Below are 26,311 nucleotides of genomic sequence, written 5' to 3' on the forward strand. Positions count from 1 at the left end.
CACAAGATGGCACTTGTCAAGCATTGAGGGCTGTATGAATTCCTCAGAATACGTTTGAGATGAGAAAGTTCACCCGTTACGTTTCAGCGATTTGCACATGTATTATTATATATATTGTAGCATACCATGAACTTCCTACTGTATCATGATATCACTGCCCTTTCATAGAGAACTGAGTAACATACACGTAGAAAGTGCTGTCTTAATCCGATAAGGACCAGACAATTTTGTTCCAACTTACCGCAGTGAGCAGGTATTGAGTTTTGCCTGACATGCATGCAGACCAAACAACATAGCTGTCTTGCACGTCCTGTAATCCAAATTCAGTATAGTCAGTTGCCTATACATAGCACAATTTCTTGAGCTAGATGTTGTATTTTTGCATCCACGATAAAGTAATTTACGTCTCGTCAACATTACACCTTTTTATTTTACGCTGTCAGCCTTTGAACATAAAACATTTATTCGCATTACGCAATAATAATTTTAATCCACTTTCAATATTACCACCTTTTATGAAGAACAATTTTGATGTAAACTTTCTGCATATATAACCATCACAATCAACTAGCCAGATGTCTTTGTCACCTTCTCCGTGGACCACACGATTTTAGAGTGTAATTACTATTCTATTCTATTTGTCATATTACGTGGAAACTTACCATTCCAACACGTCAGGTGTTCTAGTATACTCCTTGAAGCACACTCCCTTGTGAAGAATTACCTTGCAGAACGAACAGACGTAGAGGCTTTCCTTCCTCAACTTGTGTGCATTGCAAACTCTGGAAGGGTTAGAGGTGTATTTCTTGGTCTCTGATCCTACAGTTCCCCCTATTTGGCCTTTCCTCATGTCCACTGATAGCCTTTGCGGATGTTCTTATTTAAGTGTTCGAGGAGTGGAAGTTTTCCTGTGGTCTTTGTCCTCTCCTCCATCATCCCCTTGATTATTCACTTCTGGTTCCTGAGTTGATACCTCGAATCTAGCTGTTTGGAACATGAGTGACTTGCATTTCTTCTTTCCAGGTTTTTTTATAGACGCTATGAAGGCACTGAATAGGGCACATTTGATCAACCAGAGGATCACCTTCTGGCTCCATTTATCAGTCTTTCTGAGAATAGGTTAGTACAACAAATACTGGCGGGCCCTGTCCACACCTTTCATGTATCTGTTGTACTGAAGGATACAGTCACGCTTCTTCACTACATCTCTCTTGCTTTCTACGCTCCTCATAGTAGCTGTATGTATACTGCTAACCATCTGCAGCACCAGTTTCTGCTTCTAGCCATGTAAAACAACACCTGCTTTCCAACGACACAAGCATTCCCCTTTCTTGAGGCAGTTTAACTCAGTTTAAAGCTCAAGTGGAAGCCATCTGTTGGTCCTTATTGTCCCATAGACCATAGTCTTCCATGCAAACTGATTTTATCCAATTCTGACAGTGTTACAATAGTTGTCCTGATAGACATGATGCAAGATGTGTGGTGCCAATACAGAAAAACCGGTTTCGTCCAGCCTTTTCCCTTCGCCACTATATATTTCAGTGTTACATATGCCACCTATTGTGACCTCTCATACCATTCGCGAAAAGTAGGCCATATTCCATCAGCTTTCCAGAATTATCGGTCCTAGATGGCCTCTCCAGGATATTATGGCCTCATCAAATGAAGTCTCCTGAGTGCTTTTATATACTGTCTGAAAACTATCAACAAAATGTTGGAAAACCGCTCGGATCTTACAGAGCCTGTCTGCTGGATCATCCTGTTGTGAATTGTTGTAAACGTGCCATGCATTCCATATTTGTTTCTATCGATTATGACACATCAGCTGTCTGGTGATAGGAATTCCTATCCCGAGACTGTCCTTTCTACCTTGTCCCATCACAACGGCGATCGCTAAAAACCGTTTTATTTCAACAACTGAAATGTCAGTCCACTTTAGGATCTTCAGTGACTGTTTCTAACTGCGATATAGGTTACATTGTGTTACGAAAGTATCAAATAATTCCTCACCAAAAAGTGAGCTGGAACCCCCGAAATACTACACGGATAATCTGAAACAAATGTAAGGCCTGTCTGACATTTAAAGGTTCCCAATGTTGATTGGATTGTCTTTAGTATCACTACCACTAAACAAACGTCTACCGCAATGTCAGTACTGGCATTAGTGTCAGTCACCAACACAAGTGGCTGTTTCTGACGTTCAGTTGACGTAGAAATTCCCAACTCACTGCCACTGTCACTAGTATTATCACCGTTTTCAATCTGTATCACTCAGTACATCAGATAACGAATCTGCCCCTAAATCATGAAACAATTCATTGTTGTACAAAGCATGTTGCCAGCGCGTAAGATCACCTATGTATACGTGCAGATTTCACAGCTATCATTATCGTACAAGTGGTCAAATATAGCACCTACATCAACTCTGTCCCTACTCCATACCTTCCCAGCAGATACATCAAACTTTACCGAACAGAGAGGACGACAGGGAGTAAAAGACGCGAGGCCAGAAAACGGAGGTTTGCGTGCCCGGTCACCTGGTGCTAGCTGATGTAATACGGAGATCTTCAGGGTCTGTCATCAGTGTATTAATCCCGAAACTGGAGAAATGTTCTCTGGCAAAGTTTGGGGTGTTGTACCTGGACCACATTACATTTATCAGTATCTGAACCTCACTGAAGTAGACAAATCTGTGTGAACGAAAAAACGTGAAAAAATACAACTTTTTATAGGTCTTGCCAACTGTTATTGTAGATTTAAGCAAGATTACATAGTCCACTGTCAGCAAGCTTTTAATTAGATTAGTGATAAAATTAGTACCTGTAAACTGGACTGAAGGCTGACTCACGCCGATGAAATAAAAAACAATATGGTGAAGTACCCCTTATTAATTTATATGAACTTTGATAAACAATTTAGTCTGTTTTGGGCCACTTGTGTTTATGCTGTCAGCTGCGTTTTAAGCCAGGAGAAAAACTGTCTTGAGAAACCAGTTGGTTATGAAACCCATTACATGAACAAAGCTGAAATTAATCACAAGACTACTGAGAAAGAGCTGTTGGGTCTGGCATTTCGGTATATTATTTGAAGTGCCATTTTTACGGCAGACGTGTCACAGCAGCCATTGCTAATGCTGCCTTGTTGTGGCTCCTAAATTCAAAAGATCAAGTAGTTCAATAACGTGATGAGCTTTAAAGCTGGAGGAGTGCAGGTTGCACCAAAATGCTGATGTGCTAATCCAGAAATTCCACACGTCACAGGCAGATGAAGTACTTGTTACTCAATTGAAGGAAGCACAGCAGCAGGACAGGGAATATCAGAAACTAATTCTATACAAGAATTTCTGCTCAAAGATGGTATGTTACATTGTAGAATTCTGAAATGACACCGATCACTAATACAGAAAGAACTTCACCTGTGTTATTTGAAGTGGCTCTTCGAGAGGATTATATTTCTTTCTCATTCGTCCGGTGTCTTTCAGAACACGGGTGAATGTAATTGTGTGTTCCAATACGAAAATATTGTTAAATGATTTCTGCTTGGAATACATCGTTCAAAGAGATTTAAATATGCACATTGATTTTCGACTTTTGAGTTATTTAACTATTTTTGAAAATTATTTCCAAATTGGTTTTACTTTTACGTAACTCGCAACTGAGCAGTAAAACATGAAACATAATGGACTGACTTACTTCCAAGAATATTACTTGAAAATGAAAATATAACAGTTTTCAATTGACCTCCGCGTATTTGTACTTTAAGAGCATGGACTCAAATATTGAATTTATTTTGGACCCACACAACAATCGAAGAATACTCCTCTTACCATCATATTCAAACTGTGGTAGTCGAATCCTGGTTCTCGGCGTAAGCTGAGAAGTCTCTCCGCTGCGGCTCATTGCTGTAAAAAGTTTGTTAAATGTTAAAGCGGGCGATCTCAGCGCTACCGCTATGATTTCTCTTTATATGTCGACGCGTAATGGCGTCCGTTGAAGCAGTGGGAGCTAAAATTGTGGAGCTGTAAAAGTCTTAAGAAAAATAAAATTCAATGCAACCAACATGACACAGGGCTCTCTGTACATCGAAATAACTCGGATATAAACTTTAACATACTATATATACAAGGTTAACAGCACAAATGCTTACATTATTTTCGTGGTGCAATATGTCTGCTTCCTACTACTAGAAACAAGCGAATAGAGAGGAAGCAAAGAGCAATTTAGGAGCGTTCTTCTACCTTATTAATAGAAGTTATTACATTCAAGGAGATTACTCCCTGATACTAAGATTGAATCTAATATTTACTATCAGAAAGGAAATTAGACGTCGCCTAAGCGGTTAGTGAAACACTTAAGGTTCGTGTACATTTATTTCGTAGCGAGATACACTTCTCGTTTACGAGACAACTGCTGCTGGGACGACACAACGCCCCCCCCCCCCCAAAAAAAAAAAAATGTTCGCGGCACTTCGTTTTTAAGTGTTTTTCGCTAACATTTCCTTCCTTGCATCCACAGCACTCGTATACCTCGTAAAATCTTTACTGGTCACACTTTAGTGACAGTTTCAACATCTCGTCGAGTTCTTTTGGTTTTCATTTACATTCGTTGTCATTTAGACAAAACATGAATTAACATAGTATTTAAATAAGATAAACATGACATAAGTGCCTATGACACTACAGTGAATAAATATTTTTGGCTTGGTTTTGTAAAACTATTTAACTAAATTGCTATACTTAGGTCCCATCTTACTTTGGCTTCTTCGACTTTGGCTGTTGCAGCTCAAATTGTGCCCACAGGCAGTGACAGAGGGGATAGTCTAAGATTTTGAAAATTCCCAGGGATTATGATTATTCACTCCCTATTTCGCTAGTCCTGAGGGAAACCCCAGGTGAAAACGTAGGTGGAATCAGAGACGAACCCAATTTCATTGTTATTGAACTATTAATAATAGCATGATCTCGGTTATACAAAAGGATGTGTTTGATTATTGCAACGATATTGGTGAATGTGAAGTTATGTAAGACAAATCATTCATTCGTTGCGGAGAAAGCTGTACTGAGTCGTGTTGTTGAGGCTGGTTCCTGGCGGTGATGGTAGGCACTGACCGGTAGCCGTTGGAGGCGGTTCGTGCAGGAGCAGTATCCGTTGGCGCTACGGCTGTGGTTAGCTGATGCTGCGCCTCGCGCCAGTCATCTGTCGGCAGCTGGGCGAGTCGGAGTGGATTGAGGTCCGTCTTACTCCCCCCCCCCCCCCAGCCCTGCCCACATCTCTCAGACATGACTCCGCACAGCAACTCGTCTCCGTCAGTGTAAATGGAAAAACATACATACAACGTAACACTCCCTTCCCGCTACAGACATTAGAACTAGTAGGTAATGGACAGATCATTAATTTGATAACTAATGTGATGCTTTCGCCAGTCTTTAAGTCACAAGCTAGCATGTTGTGGCAGAACTTACGTTTTGTATTGAGACGCAGTTCAAGCGTTGTATTATTTTGGTCTCACTTTAGTTTCGTGAATGACACTTGACTGCACACGTCGCACTGCAGGCATATTTTAGCGTCCAGTGACGAGTACTCTACTGTTTACCAAGTATTTGTTGCGCCTCTGCGTTTTTCTAACAGTCCGCGCATAGGAGAGCAATGCGTATTGTTGGTCTAAATGAAAGTATAGTGTTTCTCAAAGACATTGGCCTTGTGTTCGTTTTCTGTTAAGGTTTCCACACTTTTACAGAACACATACACAGTTTTTCCTACAGGATATTGTAATCATCCATGTCTTTTCACTATTTAATGTTCAGTGTCTGCACTTCACTGCCTACGGTAAAAAGTTCAACTTTCACATTCTCTCATAGCTCAAGGTTAATTGTCTCAGTTAGAAAATTCAGCACTGACGTTTTAAATCCAAGTCAGACTGTTTTCAGTTCAGTCAGGGTTCTACAGTTCTTTACTTTGCATATTAGCGTTGATAATTATGATTTCCCATATACAAAATGTCTCCATCAGATTTTCGACAGTACTATTGTATTTCCGTTCTGTCTGTGGTGAGTCCCAAGTCATGTATGCACTTTTTGCCCACTTGCCTCCCAGAGCCAGGCTCAACTTTACAGAAACTTTGCCCATACTGTTATCAATGTATTATTCAATTATTTTCCACAATTAAGACGTTTACATAGGCTTAAAGTGCAAGCTCTCATGTTTATGCTTGTCTAGCGAATTGCAAATCAATCATAATAATTTAAAGAAAAAATCTTAGTATTTTCAATCAAGGTTGGATTACAAGGACCTATCTTAGTCGCGTACGTTAAACATGTAATTTCCTGCACGCACGACACATGAGGTCTCTGGTGTCGTTGCACCCTACTCTCATGTTCGCCTTTAAAATAGTTGTTCACACATCTCTCTCTTTTTTTCAACATATATCCTAAGGGCATAATATACAACATTTATATGTACATACTTAATTACTAACAAGAAATAACATTTTTTCTAGACACTGACGAAAAATTCAAATTAAGGTTCTTTCAGTATTCTGTGCTGTCATTTATGCTTGAATAACTCTTTAGGATATCACCAAACGTATGTTATATATCATATTTTTCAACATCTGAAATGATTTCAATAGCAGTAGTACTTTCCACTTGGTACCATTACTTACATAAACTAACTTTTACTAGCGTACGGGCCGGCCGGAGTCGCCGTGCGGTTCTAGGCGCTCCAGTCTGGAACCGCGTGACCGCTACGGTCGCAGGTTCGAATCCTGCCTCGGACATGGATGTGTGTGTTGTCGTTAGGTTAGTTAGGTTTAAGTAGTTCTAAGTTCTAGGGGACTTATGACCTCAGCAGTTGAGTCCCATAGTGCTCAGAGCCATTTGAACCATTTGAACAAGCGTACGGGCAGTTTTGCAGTAGGTGGCCTTCTTGCATGGCTGTGTTTCGCGAGCGGGATTGTACCTTACGGCGAGCTCTTTTGAGGTGAGAAGGCACGCCTTGTCTTGGTTTGTGTTGCGGCTCATCCAGAAGAGCGGTGAGGCGATGTGCCTGGAGGCATGATGTTCTGCCGTTTGTGTTACCGAGTTCCCGGCTTCTTGTGGTAAGATTGCTTTCTCCTTATGCGTTGAAACTCCCACTCTTAAAGAGGACGTGATGGTTTAATCAGTGTCCGTTAGCCTGTGAAACTGTGGCCGTCACACAGACTAGACTCTTGGCTGCTGGTATGTGCCGGTTGTTTGCTATTTATTTTGCTGCATGCAAGGTTGCACCGGTGAGATTGCCTCCTGGAAGAGCGATGCTCACTGTTTGACAGTTTCGATCTGCCTGTGGTCGCGTGTGTGTGTGTTCACCGTTAAATGGCATATTGTCAACTTCATCTGCAAGTTTTCATATAGCGAATTCGTGTTGTGGATTTCTTGTAGTGTTCCCAGAATTTTCCTGTTGTTGTTAACGTGAACCATTCAATGATAATTTGTTTAACGGCAAGGAACAAGAGGGGCCATTCGACAGAGGGACGTTGAGAGTTCTGAGAGCGTACAGTAGCTTACGGCCATCAGCTCTGGTATTCTGGGCTTGTTGCTTGGTTGATAACATTTTTCTAGTTTTACATATATACGTACTGTTCAAATCAGTTTTTGATTTGATTGCGTAGTTACCATAATTTTCGTATATCCTTTCTTATACATTCTTCCCCCTTAATGTTTGGGAAGGCAAGAAACGTCTGTATTTATGATCATTGCAAGGCTGACATTGGTTTCCGATGTTCCGCATCCAACTGTGATCCTGTACCCTGTACCTTGGGAGCGTATTTGGGTTGAGAGTGTTGCCTATTCTGAGGTACGCCACTCGCTACTTCTGTCGGAGCCTGTATTGTTCGATCCCTCTGAACGGGGCTTTGAGTAGGACCATTTCAATGGTTGTAGAGAATGGTTATTTTCGGGTTACGAGTGGAGCGTATAGGGTTTCAAATGAGTATGGCCGCCAGGTGCTGTCCAGGATTGTCATATTTAAAAATTGACCATCTGCGTCATGAGCTCGCCATTCGTCAACAGTAAACCCAGAGGACCTCAACCGAGTTAGTAAATAGGTTGCAGGCTACATTACTCTAGCCAATTGTTATTTCTCCTGACATCCTGGGGAGGGCTGACGAAGTTATATCTTTAACTGAGCAGGCTATTAACCAGCTCGAGGAGAACTAGAATTTTTTGGAGAGTACTCAAGTAATTTCGAAACAAAGGGTAACAATTCAGGCCCATCTTTGTCACTGGCAGGCCAGATCAGGTGATCTTAGCTCCGTGCAAACCGATAAACGGTCCAAGGGAGAGACAGACGAGTTTTCTAACAGAATTACTCAGTTACAAGCCAAAGCCAGTACTACTGGGAGAGAGGAAGAATTCGAAGTTATGCATAACCAAACACTTCAACCAGGCAGTCCCCAGCACCAAGGTGCCGGCATACTGGAGGGAGAGGTGACGGTACAGTTACCCAGATTGCCGAACCCGGTCATGCATTTGCTCCGAGATGTCATCCAGCTCGCCATTGACAGTATTGACCGAATTCAACATTTTCTCTGGTTGGTCGTGCATCTCCAGCTGCATGCTGAGGCCTTAGGGATGATGGAAGCTACCATTATGCGTTTGCTATATTCGCTCAGTGTGGAGGCCCCGTTTGGGATCTTCTTGGAAGACCTGCGACAACGACCTACCCTCATCTATCTCCAGCGGACTGTCATGACATATAAGCTTTCACCTCGCGCCCGCAACGAATTGGATCGTCGATGTTATTGGTGCGTTCAGGGATCAACTGAACCGTTAGTACAATATATCGACCGAGATCGTACTGCTGAATGCGCTTTAAATATGGAGGTTGCCGAACAGTGAATGTGGAGGTTATTCTGCAGGGGATGAGACCTGAGGATCGATGAAGGGCGTAGTTTGCTGGGAAAGCCTACTACCTTCTTCCAGTTATCCGAGTTGGCTACCTCTATAGATGCCCTTAGGGTTGCTGATGAGCACAGAAGCCGTAGTAGCGCCGCGACCAGAGCACCTGAATTTTCGTCTGCGCTAGCACAATTGCCTCATCGGTCGTTAACCGACGGGAGGTGTTTCAGGTGTGGATCTGACACCCATCTCGTCCGGAGTTGCACCGAGCAGCGTGGAGCCAAAAGTGGTCGACGGTGCCAGAAGAAACTGGGGGGGGGGGGGGAGGGGAGGGAGGGACTATCGTTTTAGGTTACCGAAAGGCTGTGCTCATGTCGGAACAACTAATTTCGAAACTTCTCTTTGTCTGAGCTCTACTCAATCAGGAGCCCGTTTGTGGTCTCGTTGACTCCGGGAGCGCTGTGTTCCTGCTCGATCTGGACTGATATCTTGAATTTCGTAAGATCTATAAGTTGCCACCCCTTTTTCCCAGTTTTCAGAGGTGTCGAACAGTTAACGGATAGAGGCTGCCCTGGCAGGAAAGGTACAAGTCAAGTTGTCTGTGGCGGTATTTTCCTGGCCAGTACAGCTACTCTTGGTGAGAAAACATATCGTTACCCTGTTGCTTGATGCGATTTTATTCAGCACACTGGACTTTTCCTTGACGTGAACAGCAGGACCGTTTTAATTTTGTCGGGACAAGAAAATAGGGTTTGTTCCTCTGAGATTAAATAGCGGCGTCCCTTGTTGATCAACGTGGTTACATCTGAGCTTCAGCTTGGTCAACTCCAGAGGCCCCAATCTCAACAACAATTCGAGGTGATTCAACGTTATCCTGACGTTCTTACTGACAGATTGGGAGTAACCGATTTGATAGAGTTTAGAATTCGCTTGGTTGATGAAGTCCTGTTGTGCCAAGGCCCCTGTCGGTTATCCCTCCCTAAAATACGGAACCAACGCCAGAAGGTCGGCGCTATGTTGCGTGATGGGGTTATCAGAACATCTACCTCTCCTTACGCTTCGCCAATGTTTTTAGTCCCGAAGGCTCAGGGATGAGATTACCGGCCTGTTGTTGACTACCGGCAACTTAACCAGTACGTCGTTCTGGAGTCCGTTCCACTTCCTGACCTTCATAGCTGCTTCACCTGGTTTGCTGGTGCTAGGTATTTTATCGTCCTCGACTTGATTCAGGCATACCATCAGATTCCGTTGGCGGAAGAATCCAAAAAGGCTACAGCGTTTTGTACGAACTGGAATCTTTTTGAAATTAACAGAGTCCTATTCGGATTGTCCACTGGAGCTGCAGTTCTATCTCGCCTGTTGGACAGTTTATTTGGGGATATCAATTTTGATTTCCTTTATAATTATTTGGATGACGTAGTCATCTACAGTAAGACCTTTGATGAACATTTCAATCATTTAGAATCCGTTCTGGAGAGATTCCGCGATGCTTGTCTGGCGGTTAAACCATCCAAGATCACCATGGCCAGAGAACAAATCTCCTTCATCGGGCATTTGGTTTCTCATCACGGAATCAGTATCGATCAGGAGCGGAGCACCAGTCTTAGAAATTTTCCCCCGCCCACTAGCAAGGACTTCACAAGTTTCATTGGGATGTCCAACTATTTCCGGAAGTTTGTGCCGAATTTCGCTCAGCTGGCTGCTCCACGTAACAACTTATGCAAGATAGAGGTGAGCTTTATTTGAGGAGAGCGCCTACAAGCCGCCTTTGACGCCCTGATAATTGCCTTCATCAGTCCCCCCCGGTCTTGGCTATCCCTGACTTCAGTCACCGATTCATTGTGCAGACCGATGCGTCAAACACCGGCATTGCTACCGTCCTCCTGCAGCAAATTTAAAGGGATAGAGGCCCTGTTGCCTTCACCTCTAAGTGTCTATCCGAGGTCAAATTGAAGTACTCTGTGTACGAATCTCAAGCTCTTGCTGTTTTGCTAGCTGTAGAGAAGTTTAAATTATATTTGGAGCAAAACGGAGTTCGACCTCGATACGGATAACAAGGCATTTAGCTGGAGATTAGTCAGGCTCAGAAAAAACGGGCGTATTGCTAGTTGGGTGGTGCGGGCTTTCAAAACAGAATAAAATGAGTGATGTTGTGCTGACCCTCAACTATGCACCCTCCAACTCAGAGACGAAATATTAAAAGTTTTGCTGGTTTTGTAGTCTAGGGGCTGGAATATGTAGTTGCCGCATTACAGGCCACATACTGCTGAATCTGCAGCATACAATAAGAATACACACATGAATCGAATGGTCGAAAGTTTCTATCTCTCTGCAATTGCGAGTTATGAAAGAAATATATAAATTTATAAATGAAAGATTGCAATTAAGTAAAATCTGCAGGAACTATCTTAACGACATTTAAAGATGAGTGTGACAGTAGAAGTACTTTTGAGAATGCGGTATATTTCTGAAAAACACTTATTGGCGTCGATGGTCCAGCAATTAAATAAAATACAAGATGAATAACAGTGAAACAATAGATTCCTACCGAACGTAATTAGCTATGAACAACAATATAGCTCACGAGATATTCACTTCTAAACGCACACTACGTCTTCACTATAGAAGCCACGGAAATCTCACAAGTGAACAAGTCGGCACTTCAAAGTATTTCTATCTCCCGCGACCACGCGCAAACTGCTGCATTCTCTAAGTCTTTCCCGCGACGGTCCATCGAACCTTCGCGCCCAGCACTTTCTATGTACTGTCCCGTACTGTCCTGTCCTCTCTCCCGAACTCGCTTCCATCTAGTCTCCCCATTCATGAGTGCTGTGATTTGCTAGATCGCTCGCTCCATGTCTTCCAGCCAATGCAACCACACAAACATAATGAAACACATTCGAAATACCGGTACTGGATTTGCATTTAGATAACTTGAAATTGAATAAATATTCCTATGGCTGGATCATAAACATGCTCTACCACATATTATTAAATACACAAAAAAATTAAATAAACATATATCAAAGGAATAACAACAAAAGGTTGGCCTGTAGCGTGCTGTCTCTGTGCTTTTTAAAACACAGTAAATATTAAATCAATTTCTTCATGAATAGTATATATCAGACACAAACAAAGACATCGAGGAATAAATTTAGGTTTACACTAATACACTCCTGGAAATTGAAATAAGGACACCGTGAATTCATTGTCCCAGGAAGGGGAAACTTTATTGACACATTCCTGGGGTCAGATACATCACATGATCACACTGACAGAACCACAGGCACATAGACACAGGCAACAGAGCATGCACAATGTCGGCACTAGTACAGTGTATATCCACCTTTCGCAGCAATGCAGGCTGCTATTTCCCATGGAGACGATCGTAGAGATGCTGGATGTAGTCCTGTGGAACGGCTTGCCATGCCATTTCCACCTGGCGCCTCAGTTGGACCAGCGTTCGTGCTGGACGTGCAGACCGCGTGAGACGACGCTTCATCCAGTCCCAAACATGCTCAATGGGGAACAGATCCGGAGATCTTGCTGGCCAGGGTAGTTGACTTACACCTTCTAGAGCACGTTGGGTGGCACTGGATGCATGCGGACGTGCATTGTCCTGTTGGAACAGCAAGTTCCCTTGCCGGTCTAGGAATGGTAGAACGATGGGTTCGATGACGGTTTGGATGTACCATGCACTATTCAGTGTCCCCTCGACGATCACCAGTGGTGTACGGCCAGTGTAGGAGATCGCTCCCCACACCATGATGCCGGGTGTTGGCCCTGTGTGCCTCGGTCGTATGCAGTCCTGATTGTGGCGCTCACCTGCACGGCGCCAAACACGCATACGACCATAATTGGCACCAAGGCAGAAGCGACTCTCATCGCTGAAGACGACACGTCTCCATTCGTCCCTCCATTCACGCCTGTCGCGACACCACTGGAGGCGGGCTGCACGATGTTGGGGCGTGAGCGGAAGACGGCCTAACGGTGTGCGGGACCGTAGCCCAGCTTCATGGAGACGGTTGCGAATGGTCCTCGCCGATACCCCAGGAGCAACAGTGTCCCTAATTTGCTGGGAAGTGGCGGTGCGGTCCCCTACGGCACTGCGTAGGATCCTACGGTCTTGGCGTGCATCCGTGCGTCGCTGCGGTCCGGTCCCAGGTCGACGGGCACGTGCACCTTCCGCCGACCACTGGCGACAACATCGATGTACTGTGGAGACCTCACGCCCCACGTGTTGAGCAATTCGGTGGTACGTCCACCCGGCCTCCCTCATGCCCACTATACGCCTTCGCTCAAAGTCCGTCAACTGCACATACGGTTCACGTCCACGCTGTCGCGGCATGCTACCAGTGTTAAAGACTGCGATGGAGCTCCGTATGCCACGGCAAACTGGCTGACACTGACGGCGGCGGTGCACAAATGCTGCGCAGCTAGCGCCATTCGACGGCCAACACCGCGGTTCCTGGTGTGTCCGCTGTGCCGTGCGTGTGATCATTGCTTGTACAGCCCTCTCGCAGTGTCCGGAGCAAGTATGGTGGGTCTGACACACCGGTGTCAATGTGTTCTTTTTTCCATTTCCAAGAGTGTAGCTTTGTAAAGAGGCAGCAAACAACAAAATAGGATGAAGCATTTATATTTTGAAAATTCGCATAATTCACTGTCAGATACAAAACATTAAACTAATAAAGATACTCAAAATCTGATTTCACCATCAGAATCGTCATGCAAATAATAGTAATGTACTTGTTTCTTTTTGAGGTATCACGATTCATCTGGTTAATAATAATTTGTGTGCCATTAAGGTTTCACAAAATCCGCCATCTTTGTCATTCCTGGCGTGTCTCCTTCATCAACACAGCATCACCATGGAATTCGCAGCCGCGCGACTGGACCCATGTTTCTTCGGTCAGCATCCGGCACCACGTGGTCGGTCTGCCGAACAGCCCGCGTCCGCCGATCGGTCCGTTCGGCCACCGCTTCCTCTGAACTTAGAAAATTTTCAGGGCACGACGACTCGCCCGTTACTTCACACAACTCCACTTATTAACATTCTGAATTGCCAGAATGTTCAGAAGTAGAACCCGTCAGTTCATACAAGTACATATAAAACAAATTTCAAAGACCAGAATTAAATGATTAGACACCAGGCCACAGTGTTTACAAGATCTTTGTAGTGGTGTGGGAGCAGCATGAATTGCGAAATAACTTAAACGAACACAGATTATGAACGAAACGGCATATTAATTAAATGCCTGCATTTCAATTATTCAAAAACAAACATCAATTTCGAAATAAACTAACACAAATTATGAACAAAATATCATATTAAATAAATGCCTGCATTTGAGTTATGCACATAATCAATTTTGTGGACAAGAAATTTTTTTTTCACTTATGTGCGATTTTGTTAGCACTTCTTGTGCCACTCACTCAACGCTAAGGCTTTTCATGCACTAATTTTTTCCTTCGCACTAAACACGCTCACATGGATTGTAGCGCGAAGTATTGATCAACTCACATCAGTCTTTTGACCAAGTGCCTCGCAGATAACTTGTCTGCCTCTGAATTCCAAGTTCCACCGTTTATCGTGACAAATCTGTCTACAACGAAAACCAAAAGTAGAAACCCATCAACAAACCACTTCTCAAAACCAACCAGGATCTTCGCTAAAGATTCCCTCCAGCGGAAGACGATACTTTAGAACGAAGTCACAAGGCAAACGACTGAATCACATCAAGCTTAAATTCAAATCAGTTCTATTTAACTGATTTTAATAAATCCTTCCACCTCCGTGCACCAAAAATTGCTTGCACATACAATTGCAATTTAATACCCTTCAACTTGACCACGCAATTCTTTGCCACAGTTTTATACAAAGCGTAAAACTATACATATTTTACTTAAATTCACGAAGTCACTAACCTCCACGCACCATCAGTGCATGAACGTCTCCCATTTGCAGACATACAGTGCCTCAATAAACTAACAAATTACTAATGAATCCCCAAATAAACACATAAATTATCCCTCCAAAGTTACTACCACTAATTACAGATTCGAAAAGCTTCTCACTTCTGTACTTTTTTTACATACCCTTAGCAATTTTAAACTTCTGTCTTTTCCACATATGCGGCAGCAATGACCGTAATGTTCTACCGTACCAACGCCAATCAGTCACATTAAAATCACACTCCTCTTTCATATACCAATTCGTATGAACTTCAGTACACAAACTAGCCTCGTCCACACTATTTACTTCATCCCTCTCTAAATTTTCTGTAAGTTCTTCCACACATTTCGCCGATTCATTTCCCATAGCATGCACAGCCTTACTTTTTTCACCCTCCAAAACATCGACACTTGCAGCTTCAACAATATTACACATTAATTCATTGTTAAACACTTTATCTCATGGACTGTGCGGCTGATCCCGGCAGCGGTTCGAGTCCTCCCTCGGGCACGGGTGTGTGTTTGTCCTTAGGATAATTTAGGTTAAGTAGTGTGTAAGCTTAGGGACTGATGATCTTAGCAATTAAGTCCCATAAGATTTCACACACAATTGAATATTTTTTTGAACACTTTATCTTCCTGAAATAATACATCGATGCGTAGGACATCATAATCATAAATATTCTTCTCAGCAACCTTATCTGTTGTTACACCATTTAAATCACTACAGAAATTCACATCAGAAACCTTACTTCCCTCCGCCGACAAATTAACTTCACGTGAATCACACACAACTTTATCCTCCGCCGCTACTTTACACAAATTACTGCTACCTTGTCGTACAATTTTGGGATTTCGAGACTTGTCAAAAATCAGCACACACTGCCATTTCTACACACCTTTCATCCAGATTCACCCCCGATCCTATTTTACATATATTCTCAATTTAACACACTGACTAACGTTTTAGATTCAAATATTCATAAATAAGTTTCGTTTCGCCTTCATTCGTGACTAGAAACGCGTACATTCCTTTCTCCGAAGTATCAATATCAGTAGCTTATACATCATTACATAAATTACCATTACTCTGTTCCTTTAAACAGTGATCATCTACCTCTGCAGATAAATTGCTAACTTCAATTGCTGGAGAGACAAATGCTAAGCCTCCCTTAGCAACATTGACGCTTTCCGCCAAAACACAATCACCCTTACTTGCAGCTGGAGAGACCGAAGCTATGCCACCTTCACTAACATTGGCGCTTTTCGCTGACTCAGAAATACTCACAGAACTCCCCACACCGTTTGATTTCACAAAATTCATCTCCTCTTGAACTTCTTTTTGAACCAATGAATCTTTCCATTCATCACTATTCACACATTCATCCATTACAACTTACATCATTCCCCGTAAATTTATTCCCATTTTTTTTACTTAAATCTCCCACAAATCTGTGCTTCTGCCGTTCGCGCCTGCTTTTTTTGAAAGAGCCACCTACATAGCCTTCCCCTTTAGCATATTCATATTACGTAACTGTTGCGTTTCAACATTTCTACCATTATCTCCAGTCCTTTTCATCACCTGTTTAGATCGCCATCCCCGGACCTGAGAAGCGAACATCAGTTTCTCGACGGGTTGTTAGGCGATTGCACTTCGCGCGAATTTCCTCCATCAAATCTGCGTTCTTTTCTTGGATCCCGTTTGCGGAAGTTGTCACAACTGTTCGTTCTCGGACCATTCGGCTCATTCCAGCTACTGTCTCTCCGAGAATTCCTTATATTTCTCTCACGATTACTATTGTGACGATGATTATCTGGTTTCCCGTTTTGATAACTACCACCCGGTTGGCTCTGAGGTTTGAACTTCAAAGCCCCCTCTAATTATTCTACAAATTCTAGAAATTCCTAAACGGGATCACATGCGCTGTGGACAAGATCCCGCTGAGAATCTTCAGGTAATCGCCTTTTTAACGTTGTGATTTCCATTAAAACCCTCAACGGTTTTTTCACCTGCATAATCTTTCCAAGATCGCGCTTGGAAAAATGTCTCATCGTTCCATTAACGTACTTGTAACTTGGCCTGTTTAAAAATTCATTTTGGATCCGTGTTTGCTTTGCCTCGTTCCAAAATTTATTCAAATAACGCTTTTCGAACTCTTCGTACGATTCGAACGAACTACATTTAACATTTTCCCAAGACTGTGGGTCTCCTTCCAAATCCCGTTTAACATAGTTTATTTTCGCTTCGTCCGACACGTCGTGTACAAAAGCGTCCCTTCACGCAGCCAAGAAATTTACTGGGTGATATCTTCCGTCATCTGTGTATCACTTCACAGATCTGGTATTTGCCCAAGGGATATTTATAACCGCCTGCCCTGTTGGGAGGCTTATGAATTTAAATCACTTTTTAACTGTTGCATTTGTTTTTTAAATTCATTTTCACTAGTGACACAGGACTCTATTTTATCTTTAATTTTGATCACTTCTTTCTCCCCTTCACCTATACGACTGTCAATGTCACTAATTTCTAAATTTATATCGCTTTTATGAGCATGTTGCGCTTTTATACAGTTGCTTACCTTGCCCCCAAGTTCCGTCTGTATTTTATTCATTTTTCCCCAAGATCTATTTCCACTGATTCGATTTTAGATTTTAATATTACAACTTCGTCTGTAAATTTCCCCATATCCACTCGGACACATTTTAATTTACCATCAATTGCTTTTTAAAGGTTACCCATAAATTTTGGAAATTCCTCTTTCACAGCGGAACCTATTTCAGTTCGCATTGTACCTATATCAGTCCGGATTGTATCCGTAACTATTTGAATTGTACTGATATTATCTGCCATTGTATACATATTATTATCCAATCCCTGTATCATTTGCATTAGCTCATACAACATATCTCTCACACATTCATTCTCCTAGCCTGAATTCCTACTAGTTACACTTTCACACTCTGATTTCAGACTAACTGGCTCACTTCCGTTTTCAGAATTACACATACTAGGTGACTATCTTATATCCGTGACATCTATAAGTGGACCTTGAACTTTAGAAACAAACACTATCACTCTATTTGGGCAGGCACTTATCTGGTCTGAGATCGATCCCTCAGCCTTAGTGATGATGTCCGTTGTAGTGGAAGTCGACATTGAAGATTTCCCTGGAGTACTCGATGAAGCTGCCGTGGTAATGCTGCTGAGGTGCGTCCACCTCTGGAAAAGTCGACCGATGTAACCATAACTGCCCTCCATTATAGCGTGCACCAACCGTATCCAATACAGCTGTCCGTTAAACGCGCTAACCGCTACTGTTCCCTGAACTCAAATTATTTAGACTGAGCCCCCACGAAAACCGCCTTTAACGTGGTAGATTAGGACCTCTATCGATAGAATGTGTTAATTGTGAAAATTACAGCGTAATTTCACTATCTCCAGAAACCTACTTGCGGGAAAAACCGATCTCACACTGTGTTTTGTGAGACGTTCACTCTACAGATATCTCTACTGGTTTTGCAAAGGTTTTTACACTTCGCATTGTATGCTGAATAACAGAGAGAAAAGGAATTACCACTTTAAAGGGTTCTAATCCCGGACGAGCCCCCAATTAAGGGCTTTCAAAACAGAATAAAGTGTGTGACGTGGTGGTGGCCCTCAACTACGCACCCTCCGACTTAGAGTTGATATATTAAAAGTTTTTGCTGGTATCGTTGTCTATGGGCTGGGATACGTAGTTGCCGCATTACAGGTCAAATACTGCTTAGTCTAGATTATACAATAAGAATAAACAAATGTATCAAATGGTCGAAGGTTTCTATCACTCGGAAATTGCAAGTTATAAAAATGCCTCTGAGCACTATGGGACTTAACATCTATGGTCATCAGTCCCCTAGAACTTAGAACTACTTAAACCTAACTAACCTAAGGACATCACACAACACCCAGTGCAAGTTATAAAAGAAACATATAAATTTATAAATGAAAGATTGCAATTAAATAAAATCTGCAGGTACTACCCAAACGACTTTAAATGATGAGTACGATAGCAGAAGTACTTTTGAGATTGTGGTATATTCCTGAAAAACACTTATTGGGTCGATGGTCCAGCAATTAAATAAATTATAAGTTGAATAACAGGGAAACAATAGATTCCTATTGCACATAACCAGCTACGAACAACAGTATAGCTCACGAGATATTCACTTGTAAACACACACTACGTCTTCACTGTAGAAGCCACGGAAATTTCACAAGTGAACAAGTCGGCACTCCGAAGTACTTCTAACTGCCGCAACCCCACGTGCAAACCGCTCCACTCTCTAAGTCCTGCGACTGTCCCTCGCGCCTTCACGTCCAGCACTTTCTATATACTGTCCCGTACTGTCCTGGCCTCTCTCCCAAAGTCGCCTCCATCCAGTCTCCCCATTCATGAGCAATGTGATTTGCTAGAGCACTCGCACCATGTCTTCTAGCCAATGCAACCACACAAACATAAGGAAACACATCCGAAATACCGAGACTGGATTTACATTTAAATAACTTGAAATTAAATAAATATTCCTATGGCTGGACCATAAACACGCACTACCACACATTATTAAATGCATAACCAAATTAAATAAACACATATCAAGGGAATAGCAAAAAAGGTAGGCCAGTAGCCAAATTTCTGTGTGCTTTCTAAAACGCATTAAATATTTAACCAATCTCTTCATAAATAGTATATATCGGATATAAACAAAGACACAGAAGATTAAATATATTTATAAGCATGGTGCTGCCATTTTTTCGTGTAACTGTGGAGTACTTATGGCTTGACGTGATCGATAGTAAATAGCCACTTTGACCTCCAATAACTCATGTACCATTTAAGTTACATGCCTTTAATTCATAACCAATTTAGGTTTACACTAACAGCTTTGTAAAGACATGCCAATCGACAAAATCGGATGAAGCGTTTATATTTTGGAAATTCGTTGCTGGGTGTTACTTGTGTTTTTTCCGTCAGATACTAAACTTTAAACTAATAAACATATTGAAAATCTGATTACACCATCAGAATCGTCATCCAAATAATGGTAATGTACATGTTTCTTTTTGAGATATCATGGTTCATATGGCTACTATTAATTTCTATACGAACTGTGAAATGTGTGACATTATGGTTTCACAAAGTCTGCCATCTTTGGCACACCTAGCGTGTCTCCTTCATAAACACAGCATCACCATGGAATTCCCAGCCACACGGCTGGACCCTTCTTGCTTCGTGCAGCGTCCAGCCCTACGTGGTTGGCCTTCCTCTGAACTTAGAATATTCTCAGGGCGCGACGACTCGCCTGTTACCTCACAGTGATTTTCATATCGGCGGGTTCGCCATATTAAAGTGGTCAAGAACCAGGTCGCCAATGCTCTGAGTCGCATGTTTCTGGAGGAATGGGAAGATCTCAAAAATGGTGCTAGCCAGAACGCTATCCTCATTGGAACTGTCCTGTCCGAGATCCCTGAACTTTTGATTTACCTCTAAGAGCCACAGTCGCATGATCCCATCTTAGCGCCCGTTAGGTGGGCCATGTTGAATGGGGAGGAGGTCCACGATTATACCTTACTGAGAGGAGTCTTATGTCGGCGGTTGGGCAGGTCCAATCAGGATAGGATTTTCTTGCCCCAGAGCCTTGTTCAGCCCACCTTTAAGTATGTTCATACTTCACTCCTCGGCGGACATTAAGGAGTGGCCAAATTGGTCACCAAAACGTGCCAGCATGTCACCTGGCATTATTTGCCAGTCGATTAGTGTGGCAATGTGAGGCCTGTAAAATAGGGAAGCCGAGAAACAACATTAGTCTGGGATTACTGCAATCTGACTGAGAGTTTACGGCCATGGATAAGGTGTTCATTGATCACGTGGGACCCTTACCCAGGACCAAGAATGGATGCCTTTAGCCACTTCACGTTGCTCTTGCCCAGCAGGGAAATTATGACGTACAGCACCATAAACCATCTTACTAAAGTTCTCACTTTCTTTGCCCCCCTTAAGACCCTGCTTAACAACAATGCACCTGGCTTTATTTCAAAAGGGTTTCGCAGGTTCTGTTTTAATAATGCCATCAAACATGTTACCACCACACCTTATTATCCCAAGCTTTCGTTTGCTGAGCGTGTTAACTAGAACCTAAAGGCAGCTTTAATTATTTATCGTGCCAACGTGCAGATCAAGTGGTATTCGCAGTTGCCGTGGCTGAATCTCGCCTTGCTCAGCATGAGGTTCCCTCATGCTTGCTTATCCAATTAATACTCCCGTATCCAATATGTGGAATATCGAAGACCTCTTACCAGAAAATTTGAATCCGCATCATATTAAGTGCAATTGGGAGAACGCTTGACGCAATATAAAGCGAGCACACCTCTGGCAAGCTCAGCGCTATAACTGTGGTAGGGTCCGAGACCGAACAAAGGTAGGCTATCGGGATTTTGTATGTAACTTTACTGCCCCTGTGACCACGGAAGCATCTAGTGTTGGTAAGTTAGCCCCCTCATTTTATTGGCCCCATGGCAGGTCTGCAAGTGACTGGGTCCGGTCAACTTTCTCTTTAAAAACCTTGCCAACAATAATTTCATTCAGCTGCATGCTAGTCAAATTAAAGCCTAAGCTGTCATACTGCCATCCTTTGGTAATTTCCCCCCCCCCCCCCACTTCATCTTCGGAGGAGGAGGTTGAGCCGTGCTCTCCTTCCTCTGGTGCGTCGTCAGAGGGGTCACAGTGCTTAGCATGCGATCAGTTGCAGCTTTAAGAGAGAGAGAGGATGTACTAGCATATGGGTAGTTTTGCAGTAGGTGGCCCGGGTGCACAGCCACGTTTTGTGAGACTGATTGTATCGTACAGTGAACTGTTTTGAGGTGGGAAGCCACGCCTTGTCGTGGTTTTTGTTGCGATTCATCCAGAAGGGCGGTGAGGTGATGTGCCTGGAGGCATGATGTTCTGCCGTTTGTATTATCGAGTTCCTAGCTTCTTGTGGTAAGATTGCTCTTTTCCTATGAATTGTCGCCACCCTTAAAGAGGACGCGGTGGTTTAGACTGTTGTTGTTGGTCTATGACACTGTGGCCGTTGGTATTCAAATGTGTGTGAAATCTTACGGGACTAAACTGCTAAGGTCATCTGTTCCTAAGCTTACACACTACCTTTACCTAAATTATCCTAATGACAAACTTACACACACCTATGCCCGAGGGAGGACCTCCGCCGGAATCAGCCGCACAGTCCATGACTGCAGCGACTAAGACCGCTCGGGTAATCATGCGCGGCCGTTCGTATTCGAAGCTGCCGCACACAGACTAGACTCTTGGTTGCTAGTATGTGCCGGTTGTTTTCTATTTTTTTTTCTACATGCAAAGCTGCACTGGCGAGATTGCCTCCTGGTAGAGAGACGCTTACTGTCTGACAGTGTGAATCTGCCTGTGGTCGTGTGTATGTGTGTGTGTTCACCATTAAATGGCATATTGTCAATTTGATAATTTGATCTGCAAGTTTGCATCTTGCAGATTCCCACCAGCCCCTTGTTGACAATCGGAGGAGCGAAGGGGCTTGTACGCTCTCAAGTCCATCCATGTAGCCAATGACATCTTGTCGACCAGCTGCCCTGCAGTCGCTAAGTCGGCCACCGGCTGCTGCGTCAACCTCCTGCTCACAGGGCTGGCATATGGCCTTGACAGTCTTATCTGAGTGGCGGCCCGTCTGCCCAGGTGCTATAGCCACTCCGGTGTCTGCAATCTCTCCAAACGCCAGATACGTAGCCATCAACTCAGCCGCCAATAGTTTGCACTATCCTTACACGGAAACACAGTGTCGTGTTTTTACAAATATGTTTACAGCATAAATACAGTGATATATAATGAACGATTACTCCAAGAATAAAAAGAATAAAAGAGTTTACAGTTCTTTGACTAAAATATAATACTACTCTATTACGTAAATAATTTGGTATTATTACAGCAATAATTTTAAATGATTAATTTCTGTGTCTAAATCTTTATAATCTGAAGTAGTGATGAGGTGTTGTACTGTATGATGGTGTAGTGTTAATTTCTCACAAACTTTCATGCACTCAAAGTACTAAGCCGGCTTAGACTGCAAAGTCACTTCAGTCATTCTCATTCCATCTAAGTCTACTACCTATTCATGCAACCCAACTCCTATAAAAGATATAAAAACTACTATACTCCCATTTTGTTGTCGTTAAGGGGGCACTACTGCTGGTGTATGGTGTGAACCTCGATGAGTACTGATGTCAGCAATCTGCTCGCTTTTCTAAGTGGGATAAAAAACGCGAAATTCTCTTTTTGCTGAAACTAACACAAAATTTTCTCAGGTTCGTGTACAAATCTTCCACTCCAGCCCCTGAAACAAACATGAAAAGCACAAGGTATTGCCGGCCAGGATAGCCGAGCGGTTCTACGCGTTACAGTCTGGAACTACGCTACCACCACGATCGCAGGTTCGAATCCTGCACGGGCATGGATGTGTGTGATGTCCTTAGGTTATTTAGGTTTAAATAGTTCTGAGTTCTAGGGGACTGATGACTCAGAACCATTTGAACCACAAGGTATTATCAACATTTGACTACAAAGCTACATATCTTCCGTTCTTCCCTTTCTTACATATTGATGGTGTGCCTCGCCCACTCAGAAAAAACGTACGAAAGTGACTAACACATTCCACATAGTACACACTATTACCCAAGATATACCACTCAGGCGCTCACGAATTACTCCCGGAAACCCACGTGCGGAAAACCGCATGTGAATAAGCACAAGAGAATAACCACAGTGAACAACAACGGCATTAGACGCGATAGCTCATCTGTGTAAACACACTAGAATAAAATATCCCGTTCGCGAGAAACATCGCAGCAAAGGCGACATACACAGACAGAAAACACACAACAAATACATTGCACAACTGGCGATAACAATAATCAGCCCACAGCGGAGACACATTGCACTGGGCACTGATCACAAATCACAGCAAAACACACAAGAAAGTCAGCATGCCTTTTGTGTGGACACTACACGACCAGCCTGCTAAAACACCTCCAAGAATCTCGCAAACTAATCTCAACGACGCCCCTCTCACACTCCATACTATGAAATATATACTGGATCGTAACAGGGCGTGAACTGCGATGAACACACAATAAACAGAAGAAATATAATTGTAGCTTTTCTCTAAGATGTTACGAGAAGAATTCCGTCCGAACTACTCATGCACTTGTTTCATACTCGAAGATATAAAATTCAAAATGGTTCAAATGGCTCTAAGCGCTATGGGACTTAACATCTATGATCATCAGTCCCCTAGAACTTAGAACTACTTAAACCTAACTAACCTAAGGACATCACACAACACCCAGTCATCACGAGGCAGAGAAAATCCCTGACCCCCCGGGAATCGAACCCGGGAGCCCGGGCACGGGAAGCGAGAAGGCTACCGCACGACCACGAGCTGCGGACGATATAAAATTCTATCGTTGTGGTGACATTTGATTCTGTCATTCCACGCAACCTGCAAACTTGCTATGAGAACATATTAACTCGCAGGTTATAGTACTGCAAAATAAACAACGAAATTCCTATCGTGTAATCGGCACATTTCTACGCTCAACAATTGTAAATTATTCAGCTGTGGGATGACCAACTGTACATCAATACACTTGATACATGTTACGAGGAAATACTTGTACAGCGAAATTCTATTAATGCCAACCCTTGCGACTAGCTGTAATGGGAGATGTTCCTATGGTAATTACCATGGTGAATCACAAAAACATCTTAAGAAATGATTGCTATCTTTAAAATTATTATAACAAAACAAACTTATGCTACAATGCTTATGTTCGGCTGTCACCGACCATTAAACTGTCTGTGGCTTGCTCAGAAGTGGCGTTGGTTACCATTCCCTCCCGCCCCTCGACCTGGGTTCGTTCCCCGAATCTCTGTTTCCTCGACCTGAGCTCCATTTCCGTTTCCTCCGTTGTTCAATCGGGCCCATCTTCTATTGTCATTGAAGCCGGGCCCATGGCTTTTGTTTTGTAGTCTGTACCCTTCATTCCTCCTCCATTCAAACCTGAGTTGCCTAGTACATAATTATTGCGGTTCTCATTCCAGTTTCTTCGTTGTTCAACTTCATTACTTTCGAAATTTCCCGACAGTGAATGGTTTCCGTAACGCACTCTATTACGCGCTTTTCAGTTCCTATTATTGTAATGGTTATATTGTGGACGCGACATAGGGCCTGCGACGTATCTGTCAGACTCTCCTCTGTGTTCTCAGATATTCTCTGCTTGGAATGCGTATTCTGATTCGTAAAATGTGTTACGGAAAGTACTGAGCTCCACATTACACCTGCCAGCTAGTACATGTTGATATGCTGACGGAAGTTTGGTGTAACAATGACGAATGATTTCACCGGTAGAGCATGGTACGTCAAGATACTGGTTATTGTCAGTCATTGCATCCAGGAACTTGACTGGGATTTTGTAGCCTGAACTCTCAAAATCTTTGCCAACAATCACCTCGTACTCTATGCGCTCTTGCGTCTCCTTGGACCAGTCCTCGAACTCCTGGTAACTTCTACACGTTGCTGATATTCCGCGCATTTTCTCCGCAACTGACCATTGCAAGTGTCCGCAAATAAAGACCAGCTTGTATTTTAAAGGCCGATTTGGAGGTAATGGGAGGTCAAATTGTGATATCCAGTTACGTGGGCAAGTAAAATTGCTTTCATCTCGGAAAATTTCGAATTTTCGTACTTGCTGAAAATCAACTGGCGTTTCATCGACCACGTCCGTCCTTCGTAAAATACAAGACCTTTCGTTGTCCTCGTTCGACGTCCCCTGATGTGTGCTCCCTCCTCGGCTTCGAGGAAATACGACGCTCATCTCACTATACCCTCTGCTTGCCGCTAACGGTATACAGTTATCCATCCCGCCTGAATTTGTTTCTGGTGCTGCTGCGTTCGCACTTGCCCCCATTTTAAATTTTTCCTTAGCACCTCCTCCAATTTCTTCTCCATGCGCGTGTTGATCGCTTCCTGTTGTGCTTCGAACGAAAGGAGAGTCCGGACCTCTTCAGTCTCGCTCACTGGTGTTGCGGTTATTAACTCCGAACCAGTCCCTAATTTGCGCAGCTCACATTCTAATTTGTCCATGGCCACTGACTCGTCATTTTGGCGCTTTTCCACGCATTCTACGTCTGGCGACACTTGTTACCGTCTAGATGCACTCTTCCGTCTTCTTAGTATCATGTGCTGTCTTTAAACCTTTCATTCCTTTAGTGTTTACTATCCATAGGCTTGCCTTGAGTTTATTTGCCCATGACTTGAATTCTTCTCGCATCTGATTTACCTGAACTCCGATATTTTTAATGTTCGTACTCGTCTCGTTATTATTTCGAACTAACTCATTAATTTTCTCCTCCATTCTCT

This window comes from Schistocerca cancellata, chromosome 3 (assembly GCF_023864275.1).
Source record: "Schistocerca cancellata isolate TAMUIC-IGC-003103 chromosome 3, iqSchCanc2.1, whole genome shotgun sequence".
Classification (NCBI taxonomy): domain Eukaryota; kingdom Metazoa; phylum Arthropoda; class Insecta; order Orthoptera; family Acrididae; genus Schistocerca; species Schistocerca cancellata.